The sequence below is a fragment of the Pinus tabuliformis genome, chromosome 3_2 (assembly GCF_031772625.1).
Source record: "Pinus tabuliformis cultivar Carrire ecotype Pingquan chromosome 3_2, CPIR1, whole genome shotgun sequence".
NCBI classification, from domain to species: domain Eukaryota; kingdom Viridiplantae; phylum Streptophyta; class Pinopsida; order Pinales; family Pinaceae; genus Pinus; species Pinus tabuliformis.
This window is the reverse complement of record NC_142302.1, coordinates 1191930942-1191951343: the sequence shown is the minus strand read 5'-3', so window position 1 is coordinate 1191951343 and position 20402 is coordinate 1191930942. Positions and strand designations below refer to the sequence as shown.

Here is a 20402-nt window from a genome sequence, read left to right as displayed (position 1 = left end):
AGAGGAGAAGTGAGCCAATAAAAATACAACTATATAATCATTTGTTGAAGATGGCTCCTACTAACCAGCAAAGACTCATGTCTGCATATGATGTAAATGAGGGCAAGATGATCATGAGTCACTTCATGCCAACTACATTGCAACCACAGTCTCCTTCAGACTACTTGAGTACCAATCTTGAGGTCCTTGCCAAAGACATACACCCAATGGACAAAATCGAATTGCATAAGCAAACGGGTGAGATGGTGTATGCATCCTTGGCAGACAAGACACTGGATAACTACAGGCTAGTAAATAGCCTAAATAATACAGCTGCTCAACTTGAGTTGGAGAGGGCATCCTCTCAAGTAAAGGACAACAGAATCAGGTCCTTAGAAGATATAATCATAGAGATTGGGCATGACCCCAAGGACATCAAGGGCATACAAGAAATATTGAAATTAAGGGATGCAGACATGGTAGCTTTGAGGAGAAAGATCAAAATCCCAGCAAAAATTCACCCTCAAACAGATGAAGTTTCCCAGCAAAGACATGATCAAGATGCTGTAGCCTTGCTGGTATCTTTATACAAACAGCTCATCCAAACACAACAGAAGATGGGAGAATCAGAGGCTGCACAGGCAGCATTGCAGGCAGCTTTAGAGCAAAGGGAAGGAGGTCAAACATCTCAGCCTCCTCCAGAAATAATTAATCTTGAGGAGCCTCCTCAAGTTACTACCCCTCCCATACAGCAAACAGAACAGGCAGCACCTTCTACCTCAGCACCAGCACCGACAACAGAGCAGGCTCCAAGCCTAGATATGCAGAAGCTCAAGAGTGAAATCCAAGCCTTGGAAGCCCAAATGTCAGAGTTAAAAGAGTCCAGGGAAAATTTGGTCAAGTTGAATGAAAGATATGACAAATCCAAGCAGACTGTAGCAGAAAAGGGCAGGGAAATAAAGGCCCTTAAGGACAGGATAAAGGAGCAGGAGAAGGAGCTCACATTGGATAAAGTGACAGCTGAGCTCAAGACTGTGCTATGGGCCAACATTGGCCAATCCATCACTAACCAATGGCAATACATTGAGACAATTCATGAGCAAATAGAGCTCATAGGAAAAGCACACAGAGAAATCCAGAGATCAAGGGCCTCTCTAGGCAATATGCCTGAAGTTGCCAACAGGATGATCAATGTGCTTAATAATAGAACAAGTGCTCAGTTAGCAACTATGGGAATCTCCAACAGAACTGAGACCATACAGCTAATAAAGAGGGTCCTAACACTGAGAAACCTGGTGCAAACATTAGAAAGAAGGACCCAGGACATGCAGACCGAGGTCAATAGATTCATGGAAAAGTTTGTGGCATTACAAAACAGAGGTCTTCCAAGCTTACTGAATAGCGCAGGGAAACTACTTTCCCATGAACACTATGCCAAGAGGGTGAACACCTTTGCCACAAATCAGATCACAGAGAAGGCCAGCACCTCAGAGGAAACAGGGCCAGTTACAGGACAAACTCTCTACAACAAGGTAGAGAATTTATTCTTTATAATGAATGAAATCAAACATCTGTTTGAAGTGCCTCCCAATTTCTATAAATACACAGAGGCAGATGAGACACTAGATGCAATTCTGAGACACCAATTGCCCACACAGGAATACTGGACCAAAATGATACAGCTGATATTATAAGCTAGAGCCTGTAAATCAAGTTTTGTTATTTGTTATTCAAATTTACAAGTGATCATGCACAGGAAAACTTGAAAAGATCAGCATGCATGAAAAGGGAAGAGCTGAGCCAACTCAGCAGAACTATTTGGCCAACAAAGCACAATTGACAGCTAACAGATAGCAGGGCCGAAAGTTACAGCACGACAACCATAAAGACGCATTTTCCAGCATTAAAGCAGAAGGGTCAGACCAACTCAGTGGCCTCCAAAGGTCAAAATATCTCCTGACAGACACAAAGAGCATTTATGTTGTATTAAAAGCAGTAGTAATTTCTTATCTACTGTTCTGTAATTTCTTATCTACTGTTCTGTAAAGTTTCCAGACTGTTAATACAAAGGCTGATGGAATTTCCAAAGCACTGTGTTCCCTGAGTTTTGTGGAGTGTTGTTGAATGTTACAGGATTCCTGCGTATTCTCATGGCACAATAAGTCCTCTATAAACTTTCGTTATGTGTTTTTGTTACCTTTTCATGGCTCATTCATGCTTCCATTTTCTATAGTTTAATAGCAGAGAAAAAGAATAGTTTCAGGATTTATTCACAGGATACCCTGAACTCAATCTATGCTGTTATGAATGTTTTCTTCAGTTGTAGCATAAGGTGTAATTCTTAAATGCTGCACTTTCAAACTATAGCTTTCTCAGTGATCGTTGTTTCAGGAATTCGAGTTTGCTCCTATACAACATATCCCTTTCTTACATCTCAGCTTAGTGGAGAATTCTTAACTGCTTTTCACTGGTTGAACACACCTCATAATCACAATTTCAGAACTGTTCCTTGAGATATTTAAATGGCCCTGCAATATCAGCAAACCTACACAATACTCCAGACAACATTTAGCTACAGACTCCATTGCCCAATGGACTAATGCTCTTTAAAAACTTGCACCTTTGATGCAGAAGACATCCCTCAACCAAAACATAAACCAAACCCTGAGCATAATAGCTAGCCTAAAATACTATCAAAACAGAGACAAATCATAAAGAGAGAGCCCTCTCTGATTGCAGTTTGGCTAGAAACCACAATCCAAAGATTGGTTAGTGGTTACCCCAGCCGTATTCCCTTGGGAGTCATAGGGAACAACCTGGGTGTTAACAGACCCTTTTTTACTAAGTTCCCGTATTGTTGGTAGTAAACCCTTAAAATTTGCGACGGTTCTCTGTCATGCACTATATCATTGTGACGTCGTTGCTAGTTCCCAGTTCATGACCCGCGACAATCCACATTTGGCGAATTAGTTCAAACAGTCGGCCTTCTAGATGTTTCTAGAGCTGGTTGTTGGGTTAGTTTGGGTCACCTTTCCACATCTGGGATGGTGGTTCTGTCTTTTGTGCTACCTTCCTTGAGGATAAGCTCCCTCTCCCTCGTTTCATGGAGGCTCCTCTGCCTATAAAATCACTCACCATTGCTATGATCTGCTAGTTGCTAGTTTTTAGTTCTTTTGGTTGTACAGTGTTGCTGCTGCTTTTGAGTTTGATAGATAGTTGGTGTGAGTGTGACAAGTGTGGGATTGTTTTATAGTTTTCAAGAAGGTGTGGAGTGCCCTTAACCTTATGTTAAAGCTTGTGAATGAGAGAGAGAGATATATTGCTATTTGGGAGACCCATCTTTGAGAGTGAATGCTTGAAGAAACACACTGGTTGGACCCTCTGAGAAGGCTTGCGATGTCAAGACTTGGTTGTAAGCTTTGCTCTTGATTTATTATTAATACAATCAACGATGATTTCCTATGTCTTGTATACAATTTACTTGATAGCTCATGACTTCTTGAGTTTATGAGCAAATAGATCGTTGTCGTTTCTCGGTTACGTGCTCTGTTGTTTCTTTGGGGTGTTTCAGGTTGATCACTTGTTAAGGAGAAGGAAACAGAAGCTGGAGCAGTGCAACGGAACTTCATCGACTATCGGTTTGAGGTACGCCTCCAACAATGACTATTTAAGGGAATTAATTGTTGTTTTATCCTTGCTGTGACTAGACCCACTCTAGGGCTAGAGGGGTTGCTTCTGTCCATAGAGGGAACACTTTCCTGCATCACAAACGCCTTAAAAATTAGCCTCTTCAAGGGGGAAACCTCCTTTACATTACATAAATGAAAAATTCTTGGATGATACAAATGACAAAACCTCATTTCTATATATAGGAGTCTAAGGGGTCCCAATATAATCAAAGCCGACCTAACAATAATAATATAAGGGCACAAAAATAACAATAGTGCGATTCTATGGGGCACAATAATAACAATAAGGGCTACAATGACAATATTAATGGGGGAATCACTAGTATTATAGTGACCTAATATGCCCCTCTCCTTAAAAAAAGTGTTGTCGTTAATGTTTGAGTAGTTCTGGATGCTTTTGTATAAAGTTATCATCCTCCCATGTGGAATCTTTAGCGGGTAAGTTCTTCCACTTGATGAGATACTCTGAAATTGATTGATTTTGTAGTTGTCGAGTTCTTGTTTCTGTGACTGCTTCAGGTTCCAATATGATTTTTCCTTCCTCATCAAGTTCTAGCAATATTGTTTGAATTGGGAGGTTGTCACCTATAACCTTCTTTAAGCATGAAACATGGAAAACTAGGTGCACTCAGGGAGCTACAGGAAGCTCCAATTTGTATGCCATAGTACTTATATTTTGCAACACCTTGTACAAACCATAATACTTTGGTGATAATTTGCTATCCTTCTTAGCTTACTTTAGGGAAAATTATTTATATGGTTCTAGTCGTAGGAATACCCAATCACCTACATCAGAACTTTTTTCGTTGTGATATTGATCTGCCTGTTATTTCATTCTATTCTACACTGAAGTGAGGTTATCCTTTAAGAGTTGGAGAACTTGTTGTTGATGATCGATGTGATCTTCCACTGCTTGAACCTTAGAATTTTCTCTTAAATATTATGTGATGGATGGTGGATGATATCCATAAAGTTCCATAAATGGGGTCATTTTTTCTGCAGTATGGAAGGAAGTGTTATACCACCATTAAGCTAGAGGCAACCATTTGACCAATTGTGTCTATTTATCAGATACAAAGCAACAAAGATATCCTTCCAAAAATTTGTTTACTATCTGAGTTTGCCCATCAAATTGAGGATGATAAGATAAGCTATGAGCTAACTGAGTACCAAGACGAGAAAATAATTTTGTCCAAAAACTTCTGGTGAAAATGGGATCTCTGTCGCATACAATAATCTTTGGGTTTCCTTGTAGCTTTTGAATTGTTTCCATAAATGCAATAGAAACTATACTCTCTTTAAATGGATGAGATAATGCACAAAATTGTGCATACTCAGTAAGTCTATCAACTACCACCATGATAACACTCTTTCCTTCGGACTTGGGTAAACCTATGATAAACTCCATTGAAACCTCCTCCTACCGTTGCCTTGGAATGTGTTATCACTCAAGAAATTTTTTTTTTTAATTTTTCACAGCAGTTCGATTGTTTGTCAAAAGCACATAAATCCTTTCTATCAGTTTCGCAGCGCAGCTCGGTTTAGGTGATTTCGTAGCGAAAAACACCGAGTTTGCACTAACTGCGCTACGAAATGGGGAATTTGTGCGAATATCACCTCTGTCTCCTATGGATTCTGTGGGAATATCTGACTCAACGTGTCACAGTGCTGGATCAGCTTGCAAGCGTCTTTATCAGTTAAAAAAATGAGGATCTGTGGCGAATGGTTTGCCAAATGCATGGGGCAGTAAAACAGCACGTGTGTTAGAAACAGTTCCAGGTTCTAAAAGGCGGAGGATGGAATTGGGATGTGGTGCAAAGAATGGCACAAGTTATTCCCAAACCACCATACACATTCATTATAATTATTGTCACAATTTTATCCTCTCACGTATTTCATTGCTTTGGAATTGTCGGGGCTTCCAGGTTCAACAAAACCTCACAATCAAATTGTAGCAGGGTGTACTATCTTGCCTTATGTTACCAACTCTGGTTCGTCTCTTCTCCGCAGATTATCTTTACTTACAATGGGTGGTGGGTATCCCTTTTCCTAATGCAATGGAGGAGGAGGCAATTCTCAGTTCACCTGAGGTCTTAGACACCGGAATCATAGAGGAAGCAGAGAATATCCCTGTTTCTCCTACAAATAAAGAAGAAATGTTCTCTGGGCCTGAATTTTTTATTTCTGATGATACTATATGAGTGGGGAATGAAGAGATGCTGGAGAACTCGACGTCTTTACAGCATGATTATTGTAACGTGATAGAATCGGCAATGGAAAGATACCCAAAAGCCATTCCAGATGAGACACTGTATTCACCACCTCATACGGTTTTATCAATAACCAAAACCCAAGTGCATTGATAAATTCGGTATTTGAAAGCCCTACAGAATTGATTCCAAATGAGACGCTGGGTTCACTAGTACAAACGGTTACCACCAGTAACCAATCCCCAATCGCGTTTATGAATTCTGAAGGCCCTCAACCTGAGTTACCGAACCAGACTGTCGCTGATTAAGCCTCAAGCAAGGATTTAGATAGTCCATAAAGTGAAAGGTGCAACAGGGATATGCAAACTCCGAGAGTAGTACAAAGACAAAATGATAAGAAAATTCTCAAGAAAGCAGTGTGAATTTCCCAAGCTATGATGCAACTATGGTTGCCAAATAAACATGGATTTACATTGTGAGCTTTGAGGTTCTCTAGCTCAAACTCGGTAGGTACACCATGAATACTAAAGAAGACAGCAAGGAGAGCTGTTCAGGATGGGAAGCTCGAGATCCATCAGGTGTTTTGTCACCTTACCAATTTAACCGAAGAGTCCCAGGCCTTGATGATATCTCATTAAAGATAACTCATTGTGGAGTTTGTTACGCCGATGTTGTATGGACCCGGAATGAACATGGTGATTCAAAGTATCCATTGGTGCCAGGGCATGAAATTGTTGGAATTGTGAAAGAAGTTGGCATCAATGTAGTCCATTTTAAGGTTGGCGATCATGTTGGAGTGGGTACATATGTCAACTCCTGTCAGCGATGTGAATATTGTAATGAAAGAATGGAAGTTAATTGTGCAAAAGGGTCTATTTTCACCTTTAATGGTATCGATGTAGATGGCACAGTGACGAAAGGAGGATATTCTAGTCACATTGTTGTTCACCAAAGGTACTGCTTTAAGATACCAGACAATCTACCACTGGCTTCAGCTGCACCTTTGCTCTGTGCAGGAATTACTGTTTGCAGCCCTATGATTTGTCATCACATGAATCATGCAGGCAAGTCTCTTGGAGTAATTGGGCTAGGAGGTCTTGGTCATATGGTAGTAAAATTTGGAAAGGCTTTTGGACTGAATGTAACAATTTTGAGCACATCTGCATCAAAGAAGGATGAAGCATTGAGCATTCTTGGAGCAGATAAATTTTTATTGTCATCTGATAAACAGCAGACAGAGGCCATTAATTTGGAGCGCCTGAGAATAGACATTGAAGATTTGAAATTGGAAGCTGTGGAATCTTTGAAAGGCTTTTACTATGCTGCAGTGGGGAAACATCTTTGCGGACCAGCGACAGATTTGACCCTCCGATGCTGTTTTAGTGAACAAAACCATAACAAATATGTATCTGAAGATACCAACAGAGGAGGAAATCATCATTACATAAAAGAAAGTTCCAGAAAATAGATTACTTATTGCAAGCAATGGTTAAAGAACTTGAATTACTTATGGTTGAGTTGTAAACACCACATATTTGGTGGTTACCTTTGTGGCAAGCAATCTGGAGTTTCCATTTTTCATGCTGTTGTTAACTGTATTGGCCATTTGTTCATTAAATTGGGTTTTATGCACACTCGAATGGTCCATGGGAATACTTCACAATCATTTGAGGTGGATGATTCATTGATCTAATTGAACATCTGTCAAAGTTGTGTTCTTCGTGTTTTGGAATCTATTGAAGTAGCTGCAAGAAAAGGTGTTTTGCAGTGAAAGGTTCCAGGTTGGCAGGGCTTGCAGAGAAATCTGGGCATGCTGTTTGAGTTTTATAGGAAAGGTATTGACATTGAGGTCTGGCAGCTGAACAGGATTACTTGCAAGTTTTTATTCATTTGTTGAGGAAAATGTGAACAATCAGCTGAAAGAGAAATATGGTGAGAAGGTAGCAAGAATGCAGAGAAGTGATGAGACTGTGTATGATGCAATTACACAGCAGTTTCGTAGCGCGCTACGAAACTGCTGTACCTGCATGTTTAAGTTGAGCCAATCAATTATGATTGACAAATCAGCAAATCTTTCTGAAAGATGTTGTCTTCACGCATGAAAAAATGGCCAGCACATCAAAGACGTGGCAGCCTGTTCTATTTTGAGTAATCAGAATTCATTAATTATGCTTCTTTGGATTCGAATATTGTGAAGCACATCAAAGTCCGACAAACAGGGACCTATGTTTCAGGGTAACGGAAAGGATGTGTCATTGAAGACAAACATGGAGCATTAAAGGTTCATCACAGCCACCGCCAGAAAGAGAGCAGATGTCAAAGAATGAAGTTCATTGTAATTAAAGCCAACAAAGCTACCGCTGTAGTAATCCACTTGGCAGAGAATGAATCTTGATTGTAATAAATGCTATATCCAGCATGATGTAGAATTAGAATCTTATTTGCTTTAGGTTTCTAGAGCTGTCAATTAGTAGTAAGTGGTTTTTATTAGTTAGTTTAAAGGTGAATAGGTGTCATTAGAAAAGGACTCCGAGTTCCCCTCAGATGAATTGGAGTTAGGTAGAAGAACTTTATAAATAGCTGAAACAGAAATAAACAAAGGGTTGGATGTTTTTTTGGAGAAGACTGTTTTGGTTTATGTATAAACAGATTTCAGTAATGCAAAGGACTGTTTTTTCTTCTCAGGATTCACAATGGATCTTCTTGTTCAAATGTGTGATGGTATATTTTTTGTAATGTTTGTTTACAGTTTTGTCAATGCATAATCACTCAGAACTCATGGATCATGCTCTGACTTCCTGTATGCCTTGGAAAACTGTGGTTTCATGTAAGTTATGTTTGAACATTTAGATGTAAAGTGCCCTGACTTCTATGAAAGATAGTGTTGTTGTTTACTGAGATATGAGTGACTCCAAAAGCCCAATGGGAATCAATTCAATGTTGTCCAGCCAGCATACTTGTTTATGTGTCTTATAAGAGTTAGCCATCTTGTCATTAGTCAACATTCATAACCTTTGAGAGAGCCCTCTCAGACTAAGGAGGCTAAGCCTTAGTCAAAAGCCTAGTTTGAAATAGTTACACAGAGTCTTACTGATTGGCAGCCTTCAGTGCTTGATTTTGTGATAACATTTTGGTGCGTCTGCCGGGAGTCTGAAGATTATTCATTCCCGAAATCAATGGTTGAACTTCTGAAGGTAGCAGGAGCTCAGACATCTTTTGAGGCTGCAAAACTACCTTGGCGACTCCACACATCAAATAAGAAGTTAGAAGGTGACTCCACTACTAGAAGATCAGTAGCTTGATGAAGTTTCAAGATGGATTCTACTGCAAGAATGAATGCCAGGTATGCTCCTATGGATCGGTCTCATATCCCTGGTTTTCCAAATCCTATGCCAAAGATTGATTGGTTAGATGATCTTCCAATATTCAAAGATGAAAAGAAGGATGATGCTGCTCTCCATTTGGTTAAATTCCATATGCATGTACGCAGTCTTAAGGTTCATTTCCCTGAGGATTGTCTCATGAACATGTTTATGACCACTTTAGAAGGAAAAGCATGGTCTTGGTATAAAAGTCTGGAAAATGGTTCAATATATTCTCTTGCTGATTTCCATGATGTGTTCTGTGAAATGTATAAAGAATGTTATCCTTCTTTGTTGCTGCTCAAAGATTGCTGTAGGCATTCTTTAAATCTTATTCAGTACTTGGAGGATTGTTATGGTGATGATGAATTTATGGATGAAGAAATTTTAGAGGCTCTCCATAACAATGCATTTCAGCACCAAGGAGAAAGTATATCATCCCATGAAACGCAGCATGAGGAGCAGCAGGGGTTCACTTGTGAAAACCATGGTTCATCCTTTGATATTGATGAAGAGATAAAGCAGATTTCTCAGGCTTCAGATCATCAAGAGTATGAAAATGATTACACACAGCAAGAAGAAATATTGGAGGAAATTTTCTATGACCCTCAGGCAGAGGAAAAGGTTGGTTTTTTATGTCAAACTTCTCAGCAGCTTACAGCAATACATGATCATAAGAAAGAGGAAAATTACATTGTTTGTAGGCAGCATTCAGAAAAGCAGTTCGATAGCATATCAAAAGAACCTTGTGTGGATGAGAATCAGTTGTCTAAAGATGTGGAATATTATGATGATCATCAACATAATCATGTATTCTTTGACCCTATAGGTGAATACATAGACAAGCTTTGCACTCCGGTCTTTCATTTTCTTTTGCATTATGAAGATCAAGTATATTATGAGTTGATTTGGTCATCTCACTACCATGGTTATTCTGAGGTCGGATGCAGTCAAGAGCCTCCAATATCAGATAAGACAATTGATTGGCTGTATTGGAAATATCATGTTGCCTGTACTACAAGTGGAGCTTGCAGCTGATAGGGTAGGTAGGTAGGTAAATGCAAATAAGCTCAAGGTCAACTGAGCATTTTTCAGTAGATGTAGCTTTCTTTCTCCTACAGTCATGCTTGTCAAGCAAATTTCTGTTTGTCATAAATGGATAAGGCACTGGATCTGCATGTTCTTAGTGTACTACAAGAGCACACTATCCCAAGTGGAGCCACTGTTATCACTCAAGAAAAAAAAATTTTAAATTTTTCACAGTAGTTCGATTGTTTGTCAAAAGCACATAAATCCTTTCTATTAGTTTCGCAGCGCAGCTCAGTTTAGGTGATTTCGTAGCGAAAAACACCGAGTTTGCACTAACTGCGCTACGAAATGGGGAATTCGTGCGAATATCACCTCTGTCTCCTATGGATTCTGTGGGAATATCTGACTCAACGTGTCACAGTGCTGGATCAGCTTGCAAGCGTCTTTATCAGTTAAAAAAATGAGGATCTGTGGTGAATGGTTTGCCAAATGCTTGGGGCAGTAAAACAGCACGTGTGTTAGAAACAGTTCCAGGTGCTAAAAGGCAGAGGATGGAATTGGGATGCGGTGCGAAGAATGGCACAAGTTATTCCCAAACCACCATACACATTCATTATAATTATTGTCACAATTTTATCCTCTCACGTATTTCATTGCTTTGGAATTGTCGGGGCTTCCAGGTTCAACAGAACCTCACAACCAAATTGTAGCAGGGTGTACTGTCTTGCCTTATGTTACCAACTCTGGTTCGTCTCTTCTCCGCAGATTATCTTTACTTACAATGGGTGGTGGGTATCCCTTTTCCTAATGAAATGGAGGAGGAGGCAATTCTCAGTTCACCTGAGGTCTTAGACACTGGAATCACAGAGGAAGCAGAGAATAGCCCTGTTTCTCCTACAAATAAAGAAGAAATGTTCTCTGGGCCTGAATTTTTTATTTCTGATGATACTATATGAGTGGGGAATGAAGAGATGCTGGAGGACTCGACGTCTTTACAGCATGATTATTGTAACGTGATAGAATTGGCAATGGAAAGCTACCCAAAAGCCATTCTAGATGAGACACTGTATTCACCACCTCATACGGTTTTATCAATAACCAAAACCCAAGTGCATTGATAAATTCGGTATTTAAAAGCCCTACAGAATTGATTCCAAATGAGACGCTGGGTTCACTAGTACAAACGGTTACCACCAGTAACCAATCTCCAATCATGTTTATGAATTCTGAAGGCCCTCAACCTGAGTTACCGAACCAGACTGCCGCTGATTAAGCCTCAAGCAAGGATTCGGATAGTCCATAAAGTGAAAGGTGCAACAGGGATCTGCAAACTCTGAGAGTAGTACAAAGACAAAATGATAAGAAAATTCTCAAGAAAGCAGTGTGAATTTCCCAAGCTATGATGCAACTATGGTTGCCAAATAAGCATGGATTTACATTGTGAGCTTTGAGGTTCTCTAGCTCAAACTCGACAGGTACACCATGAATACTAAAGAAGACAGCAAGGAGAGCTGTTCAGGATGGGAAGCTCGAGATCCATCAGGTGTTTTGTCACCTTACCAATTTAACCGAAGAGTCCCAGGCCTTGATGATATCTCATTAAAGATAACTCATTGTGGAGTTTGTTACGCCGATGTTGTATGGACCCAGAATGAACATGGTGATTCAAAGTATCCATTGGTGCCAGGGCATGAAATTGTTGGAATTGTGAAAGAAGTTGGCATCAATGTAGTCCATTTTAAGGTTGGCGATCATGTTGGAGTGGGTACATATGTCAACTCCTGTCAGCGATGTGAATATTGTAATGAAAGAATGGAAGTTAATTGTGCAAAAGGGTCTATTTTCACCTTTAATGGTATCGATGTAGATGGCACAGTGACGAAAGGAGGATATTCTAGTCACATTGTTGTTCACCAAAGGTACTGCTTTAAGATACCAGACAATCTACCACTAGCTTCAGCTGCACCTTTGCTCTGTGTAGGAATTACTGTTTGCAGCCCTATGATTCGTCATCACATGAATCATGCAGGCAAGTCTCTTGGAGTAATTGGGCTAGGAGGTCTTGGTCATATGGCAGTAAAATTTGGAAAGGCTTTTGGACTGAATGTAACAATTTTGAGCACATCTGCATCAAAGAAGGATGAAGCATTGAGCATTCTTGGAGCAGATAAATTTTTATTGTCATCTGATAAACAGTAGACAGAGGCCATTAATTTGGAGCACCTGAGAATAGACATTGAAGATTTGAAATTGGAAGCAGTGGAATCTTTGAAAGGCTTTTACTATGCTGCAGTGGGGAAACATCTTTGCGGACCAGCGACAGATTTGACCCTCCGATGCTGTTTTAGTGAACAAAACCATAAAAAATATGTATCTGAAGATACCAACAAAGGAGGAAATCATCATTACATAAAAGAAAGTTCCAGAAAACAGATTACTTATTGCAAGCAATGGTTAAAGAACTTGAATTACTTATGGTTGAGTTGTAAACACCACATATTTGGTGGTTACCTTTGTGGCAAGCAATCTGGAGTTTCCATTTTTCATGCTGTTGTTAACTGTATTGGCCATTTTTTCATTAAATTGGGTTTTATGCACACTCGAATGGTCCATGGTAATACTTCACAATCATTTGAGGTGGATGATTCATTGATCTAATTGAACATCTGTCAAAGTTGTGTTCTTCGTGTTTTGGAATCTATTGAAGTGGCTATAAGAAAAGGTGTTTTGCAGTGAAAGGTTCCAGGTTGGCAGGGCTTGCAGAGAAATCTGGGCATGCTGTTTGAGTTTTATAGGAAAGGTATTGACATTGAGGTCTGGCAGTTGAACAGGATTACTTGCAAGTTGTTATTCATTTGTTGAGGAAAATGTGAACAATCAGCTGAAAGAGAAATATGGTGAGAAGGTAGCAAGAATGCAGAGAAGTGATGAGACTGTGTATGATGCAATTACACAGCAGTTTCCTAGCGCGCTACGAAACTGCTGTACCTGCATGTTTAAGTTGAGCCAATCAATTATGATTGACAAATCAGCAAATCTTTCTGAAAGATGTTGTCTTCACGCATGAAAAAATGGCCAGCACATCAAAGACGTGGCAGCCTGTTCTATTTTGAGTAATCAGAATTCATTAATTATGCTTCTTTGGATTCGAATATTGTGAAGCACATCAAAGTCCGACAAACAGGGGCCTATGTTTCAGGGTAACGGAAAGGATGTGTCATTGAAGACAAACATGGAGCATTAAAGGTTCATCACAGCCACCGCCAGAAAGAGAGCAGATGTCAAAGAATGAAGTTCATTGTAATTAAAGCCATCAAAGCTACCGCTGTAGTAATCCACTTGGCAGAGAATGAATCTTGATTGTAATAAATGCTATGTCCAGCATGATGTAGAATTAGAATCTTATTTGCTTTAGGTTTCTAGAGCTGTCAATTAGTAGTAAGTGGCTTTTATTAGTTAGTTTAAAGGTGAATAGGTGTCATTAGAAAAGGACTCCGAGTTCCCCTCAGATGAATCGGAGTCAGGTAGAAGAACTTTATAAATAGCTGAAACAGAAATAAACAAAGGGTTGGATGTTTTGGAGAAGACTGTTTTGGTTTATGTATAAACAGATTTCAGTAATGCAAAGGACTGTTTTTTCTTCTCAGGATTCACAATGGATCTTCTTGTTCAAATGTGTGATGGTATATTTTTTGTAATGTTTGTTTACAGTTTTGTCAATGCATAATCACTCAGAACTCATGGATCATGCTTTGACTTCCTGTATGCCTTGGCAAACTGTGGTTTCATGTAAGTTATGTTTGAACATTTAGATGTAAAGTGCCCTGACTTCTATGAAAGATAGTGTTGTTGTTTACTGAGATATGAGTGACTCCATAAGCCCAATGGGAATCAATTCAATGTTGTCCAGCCAGCATACTTGTTTATGTGTCTTATAAGAGTTAGCCATCTTGTCATTAGTCAACATTCATAACCTTTGAGAGAGCCCTCTTAGACTAAGGAGGCTAAGCCTTAGTCAAAAGCCTGGTTTGAAATAGTTACACAGAGTCTTACTGATTGGCAGCCTTCAGTGCTTGATTTTGTGATAACAGAATGGATAAAGGTTGTAATAGACTTGGGTTCTTAATTGTTACAACTTTATTTTGTTGGAAAACCAAACATTTCGCCACAAAATTTTGAATATCTGATTTAAGTCCATCCCAACAAAATTCCTTCTTAACCCTATTGTTGGAGAGGAAAATCCCCTCTGCGGACAAAGGCGATCCCACTAGCCCAAAATGGGTCTAGCAACAATCAAACAATGCTATCACGCAAGTTCCTAATTGCAAATTAAAGGTGGATTATGAGAACCTACTTGGATTCCAACGCTAGTGTTGTAGAAGAGTTGACACTCCCATTCCTTTCCTCCGGCCAGTCACAATCCTCACGATCTCCGTGATTGGACACCTGCACATGCAAAGAACGACATGAATACAAGCATAAAATCCAATAGATGCAATTATATATCGCTCATAAAAGATATAACTCAAACATCATCACAATGAACAACAAGAATGGAACCATAATGATATTCATCTATTATTGATAATCAACAAAGGAGAATACAACCATAGTTCTGACGTCAAATCCTCCTTTGGCTGGGTGATTAGCTACATATGTGTTGCAAAGCTTGTCAGGATCAGGAACAAGCCTCTCTCTCTTTGATTATGAATGCAAAGAAGACTCTTACAGCAATCTCTCATACTTTTGATAGTATAATTCTCCCTATGCTCAAAAACTAGCTTGTCAAATGCAACAGAACAAGCTTTTATAGATAGAGGAGGAGGAAGAGATACAATGAATCCAGACATCCATGGTATTAGCTTTATCCTTGAAAAGCTATTATGGATAGAGATACGATGAATCTCGACATCCATGAGATTGGCATTATCCTTGAAAAGCTTCATGAGTCGAAAGGAAAAAACTTTCGGGCGTGCGTTTGTTAAAAATCTTTCCCAAACTTGGTTGGCGTGGGTAAGACTCTGAGACAGAGCGCCAACGGTCACGCCCTCTTTGGAGAATTTCCCCCATTGGCATGGGTGATACACTGTGGATCCGCGCTAATGGAAAAAGGGGACTTTTTAAGGATATTCTGTAGGAGATGTCTTCAAGGCATATGAAGTCCATACTTAGGGGAACATAATGCAAGTGTTTTCAAGTTATGTCACTTCTCACAGGTCCCGGAATGAGTCCTCCAAAGTGCGGGAAAGGGGTAACAGGGATGGTGACGAATGGTGATGAATTACTGTGTAACAGATGCCCCCTAAAGCATGAGGCCCGAGAGAGAGAGAGGGGTGAAATGCTTTACAAGAACACATGCAGTTGCTGCCAGAGAATCTGCATAGAGAGATACAACTGATAGCTCAAGTACATGATATATGTGGTATGGGCACATCCATCCATAACAGAGTACATAATAATCTAGATCCATGGTATGGGCACAGCCATCCAGTGAGGATCAATGAATAGACTCAGGCATGGTCGCAGCCATCCAGTGAATGAGTCATGTAACAATAATCCACAACATCGCAGCCTGGATTCCAACAGACAAAATCCAGGGTCTTGCGCTCCATCTCGACCCGAACAAAAGTACAAGTTCAAGCATGTGAATATATGAGTTGAAGTCGAACATGCATGAACATCGTCTGATTACTAGTCAATAATGAAAACTGTTAACAGACGCGAGAGGTACCACCAATAATGAAAATGGCCCTCAAGGTACTATAGGTACAATCTACGACATGTGAATCAGTGAGCTGGCGTCGAACACCCGTAGAATCATTCGATCGGAGGCCAATGATGAAAACACCACGTCGAACATGAAGAACCTGCCATTGAGGCATGCAGGCTCCAAGGCACCAGAAGGGAGTCTCTAGATCAGCTTCCTGGATAATGAGCTGAAGTCGACAGGAAATGACCTTGATCGAAGGTGGGCCATAGTGTTTCCCACATCATCGACACGAGACAGAGAAAGAATGTTGTGGTGGATCAGAATTATGTGAGCTATCAGAGGGAGGTTGTTATTCTGCAGAGGTCAACTTCTCTTGAACATATCGGCGACACGACAGTGGACTTGGCAGTATTTGACATCAATGGATCAAAGATCATGTTGACAAGGCAATGAGCAAATGAGAGGTCAAACAGGATCACCCAAATCCACGGAGGCAAGTGAAAAATGAGATGAGATGTCCCCACCCAGACACGAAAGCAGACAAGTGCCATGTTCAAGAGCCACATACTGCCGACACGACAATAATTATGGTTCTATTTTCCCCCACCATTTCTAGCAAGTACCCTAGTTACTTTTACTAACAAGCTTGACGAGGATAGCATATGCTTGTAACGCGTCATCTCGATGGACTCCAATGTCATCAAGTTTTAACGAGTCTAACAGAGGAAGAACTCAACGTCTTTTCATGTTTAGAGAGTTTGAAAAGGCAGCAGAAAAGAAAACTCCAAGGGTGTCCTTTTTCGTAAAGTTGTGTCTCTCGAGCCCGAAAAAGTATAAAACAATGCTCGAAAGAACCGCCCGACCATTACGATCGAGGAGTACTTTTCATGAGTAGTGATTTCGACCTGAAAAACTAAAAAATCGATCAAAACCACGTCACTTCGTAACCGTTAACAAACCTCAAACGACAAGGGCTCGACAATCTTTTCATTTTTACACAGTCGGAAAAGAGTTTAAAGACGACCGCCTCTTATTCACGTTTAACGATTCAAGAGGGGTAACTCGGCGATCTCTTCACATTTAAACGGTCGGAAAAGAGCTAAAAGTAGACCTCCATTTTTATTCTCTTTAACGAGTCAAAAAAGGAAAAATACTCGGCTATCTTTTCATCTTTTACGAGTCAGAAAAGAGCTTAAAAGGAGACTCGTCCTAGAGGAACGAGTTGTATAAAGGGTAGCAACTGGTTTCGGTAATGGTGGAACTCCTCAAAACATATAATGGTCAAGAGGCTAGCTAATAAAACCACTCATCGCTGCGGTTCCTCAGGAAAGGATAAACAACCAAGTGAAAGCATATGATCAACTAAAGAGATGGTGTCGATGGAATGAAACAACCAAGGTTCATCTAGCAAAATGTAGCGGATAGGCGGAAATCACAAGATGTAAATCAGGTATGGGTTCATTTTTACACAAGCTTGAACCATGGAGAACTCTGCTTGGATTCGGTTTCATGTTTACACAAGCTTGAAACAAAAAACTATGCTTGTTTTGAGTTTGCATGCCCCCAGCATAATGACGCAAAATGAGGTACATGCCCCCCAAGCTTCATTGCATTCAACAAAGTGGATGGAATGAAGGTTCACTCTCGAGATCTATGAAAGACTTGACTTGTATCTTAATCAAAGACTCGATTTGGAAAGGAGGAGATGTTTCATTTTTTAATGAGGTTGACCTAGGAAAAGAACTATCCTCATAACCCTTATTTCATTTTTTAATGAGCTTGACACAAGATCAGGAACTATGCTCGGCCAGACCTAGTTTCATTTTTTAAGGAGCTTGACATAGGAAAACGAACTATGCTCCGCCCAAGCCTAGTTTCATTTTTTAAGGAGCATGACATAGGAAAAAAACTATGCTCCGCCACCTAATTTCATTTTTTTTAAGGAGCTTGACACAGGAAAATGAACTATGCTCCGCCACCTAATTTCATTTTTTAAGGAGCTTGACACAGGAAAATGAACTATGCTCCACCCAAACTTCATCATAATGAACAAGAAGTCGGGGCTTCCAAGAGTGCCACTCCCAGTGGAAGGGCAACATCTTGGAAGTCAGGACCCAATGCCCCCAGGACACTATGCATGATGGTGGCATCACTGGATCCAGGTACAGGATAAGTGGCCACGTAGTTGATCTGTGGTGGGGCAGATGCAACTGGTGGAGGAAAGCTAGGAGGGGATGACAACTGCGCAGGAGGCACCCGGGGACGAACGAATGATAATTGATCTATAGTCACTATCCTTCCATCATGTGGAAAGCAAACCACACAGAAAAGTGAAGAGACCAGGGCCCCCATGGCATAAACATAGTCACGGCCAAGGAGAAGACTGAAATCTAAAGCACCTTGGGTAACCGATATGTCTATATAGATGGTTTTGCCTCCCAAAGTAATAGGGAACTTTGGAAGGATCCCTAATGGTTGACTAGTTCCTTCGTCAAAAGCCATCAGATTTGGCGCGACTGGCACAAGCTATGGGGAACCCAAAGCTTTCCAAGTAGTGGCAGGCATAAGACTGACAGATGCACCCTCATCCAAAATAGTGCCAGGTATTGCCCTATTATAGGCGTATACCGTGACCCAGAAAGGCACATGGGATGGAAGGCGGGAGGTGGTCAAACGACTCCAGTCGAAGGAAACGACTGAACTACTTGGCCCTACTCTAAAGGGACCGAAGCAGGACTCTTGGGAGTAGCTGGGATAGGAGAGACATTTCTGGACTCAGGAGAATCTGAGGAGACAAGAAGAACATGGGAATGATGCTCTTTTGAAATAGAGTGGTCGACGGGTGGTGAACTCGAGTCAACACTCTTTCCAACCAATGGTTGGTCTAGAACAGGCTTGGCAGAGCCAAGTTCAGGAAGAGGAGGCTGGACAAGAGAAGAATTTGAATCAATCTCTTTGTCAACAGGGGGACGATTTGTGACTGCAGAGAGATGTTGATAACCAACGGGAACTTGAGGTGAAGGAGCTGTAAGACTTTCCAAGACAACGGAAGCTTTATCCATGAGTGGACAAAGGTGAAGGGGATGATTGCCTTCAAAGAGTCTACAGGGGATTCGAGTCTTCCCTTTTCCCTTACAATTTCTAGCTGATAGAGTAGCATCGCCGTGAGCTTCAGAGGATGATGAGGGGCGGGCGGGATCGCGAGACCATACTTCTAAGACCTTGGGAATGCCAGGACAATTGCGAAGAAGATGGTCCTCCTTGCACAACCTACAAGGAAATTTGACCTTCCGCGGAGGAGCAGAAGGTGGCTCGACTTGAGTTGTACTTTTAACCTCTCGCTTAGGAGTCTTTTTCTTCTTCGTCTTCTTCTTCTTCTTCTTAGCCACCTAGTTACTTGAATCCAGACTTTCGCTAGGCGAAGTAGAAGATGAAGATGCAGAAACAGGCGAAGAAGGGGAGAGGTCCACCTTGGAATCAACATGATGTTGTTCGGGTGGAGGAGACGGTGGAACAGGAGTCATCACACTCGGGACCACCGAGGTTGAAAACAACCATACAGGGAAACTGATGGTTAACCCAGGCAAAGACAAAGTTGCCATATACGGAGCACTGGCATTTCCAAAAGAAGGAAATGGACTAGGGTTTCCATCCGGGGGAACACCTTGGCCGGTAGACTTGGGGAAGGTTGCCATTGAAAACGAGAAAGAACCCTACTCAAGCTAACGCAAACAAGATCTAACCGGGTAAATGTGAATCGCGGTCGAATAAATTTTAAGACAAAGGAACTGAACTTGACCTTTTCATGTTTTAAGAGTCAAGAAAAGCACAAAAAGATGACTCTAGTCTCCTTCGAATGTTTAGTGAGCCCGAAGTGACAAGTGCTCAGGTGAGCCTTTTCTTTTAGGGAGTCCGAAAAGGATCAAAAGTGACTACTCTGGAGAAACTAGGCAAAAGGTTTACCAGACAATCCGTAAAACTGCTTATACACCCTGGCAATCGTATGAAAACCAAGGACTTTCCGTACGACAGTCAATCTTCCCGAATGCTGTGTTCGGTGCGTTACAGCTTGTAAGGCAGAAAACACGGCTTCCTATGGATAAAGGATGATAACCTAGTGGGGTCTCCCCATATACTCGACGGTACGTGGGAGCTCAAATCCGTGCTAGAACACTATTGCATCACGAAAGGAGGAATCACCCAACCTTGAGTGAAACAAAAGTGACTAGGTTTAACGACGTCGGAGCACGTCTCTAGCCTAGACCTCTAAATGTGTGCGTTATGTTCCAATGCGTTGTTAGATTCATTCAGTTCATTTTACGGTTGATCTTGGATTAGGTTTCGATTTTCAGGCCTTACCGTATGTAATTTCTCACAATTTCCTCAATGCAAGCTATATGCCAAAATGTATCATTTTATTCGA

At 40.8% G+C, this 20402-nt stretch overlaps 2 pseudogenes; both read left to right on the top strand.

The window, feature by feature from the left end:
* Nucleotides 1–6390: 6390 nt before the first annotated feature.
* Nucleotides 6391–7346, top strand: LOC149184985 (putative cinnamyl alcohol dehydrogenase 1 pseudogene; annotated as a pseudogene).
* Nucleotides 7347–11751: 4405 nt separating this feature from the next.
* LOC149184984 (putative cinnamyl alcohol dehydrogenase 1 pseudogene) lies at nt 11752–12468 on the top strand (annotated as a pseudogene).
* The last annotated feature ends 7934 nt before the right edge of the window (nt 12469–20402 follow it).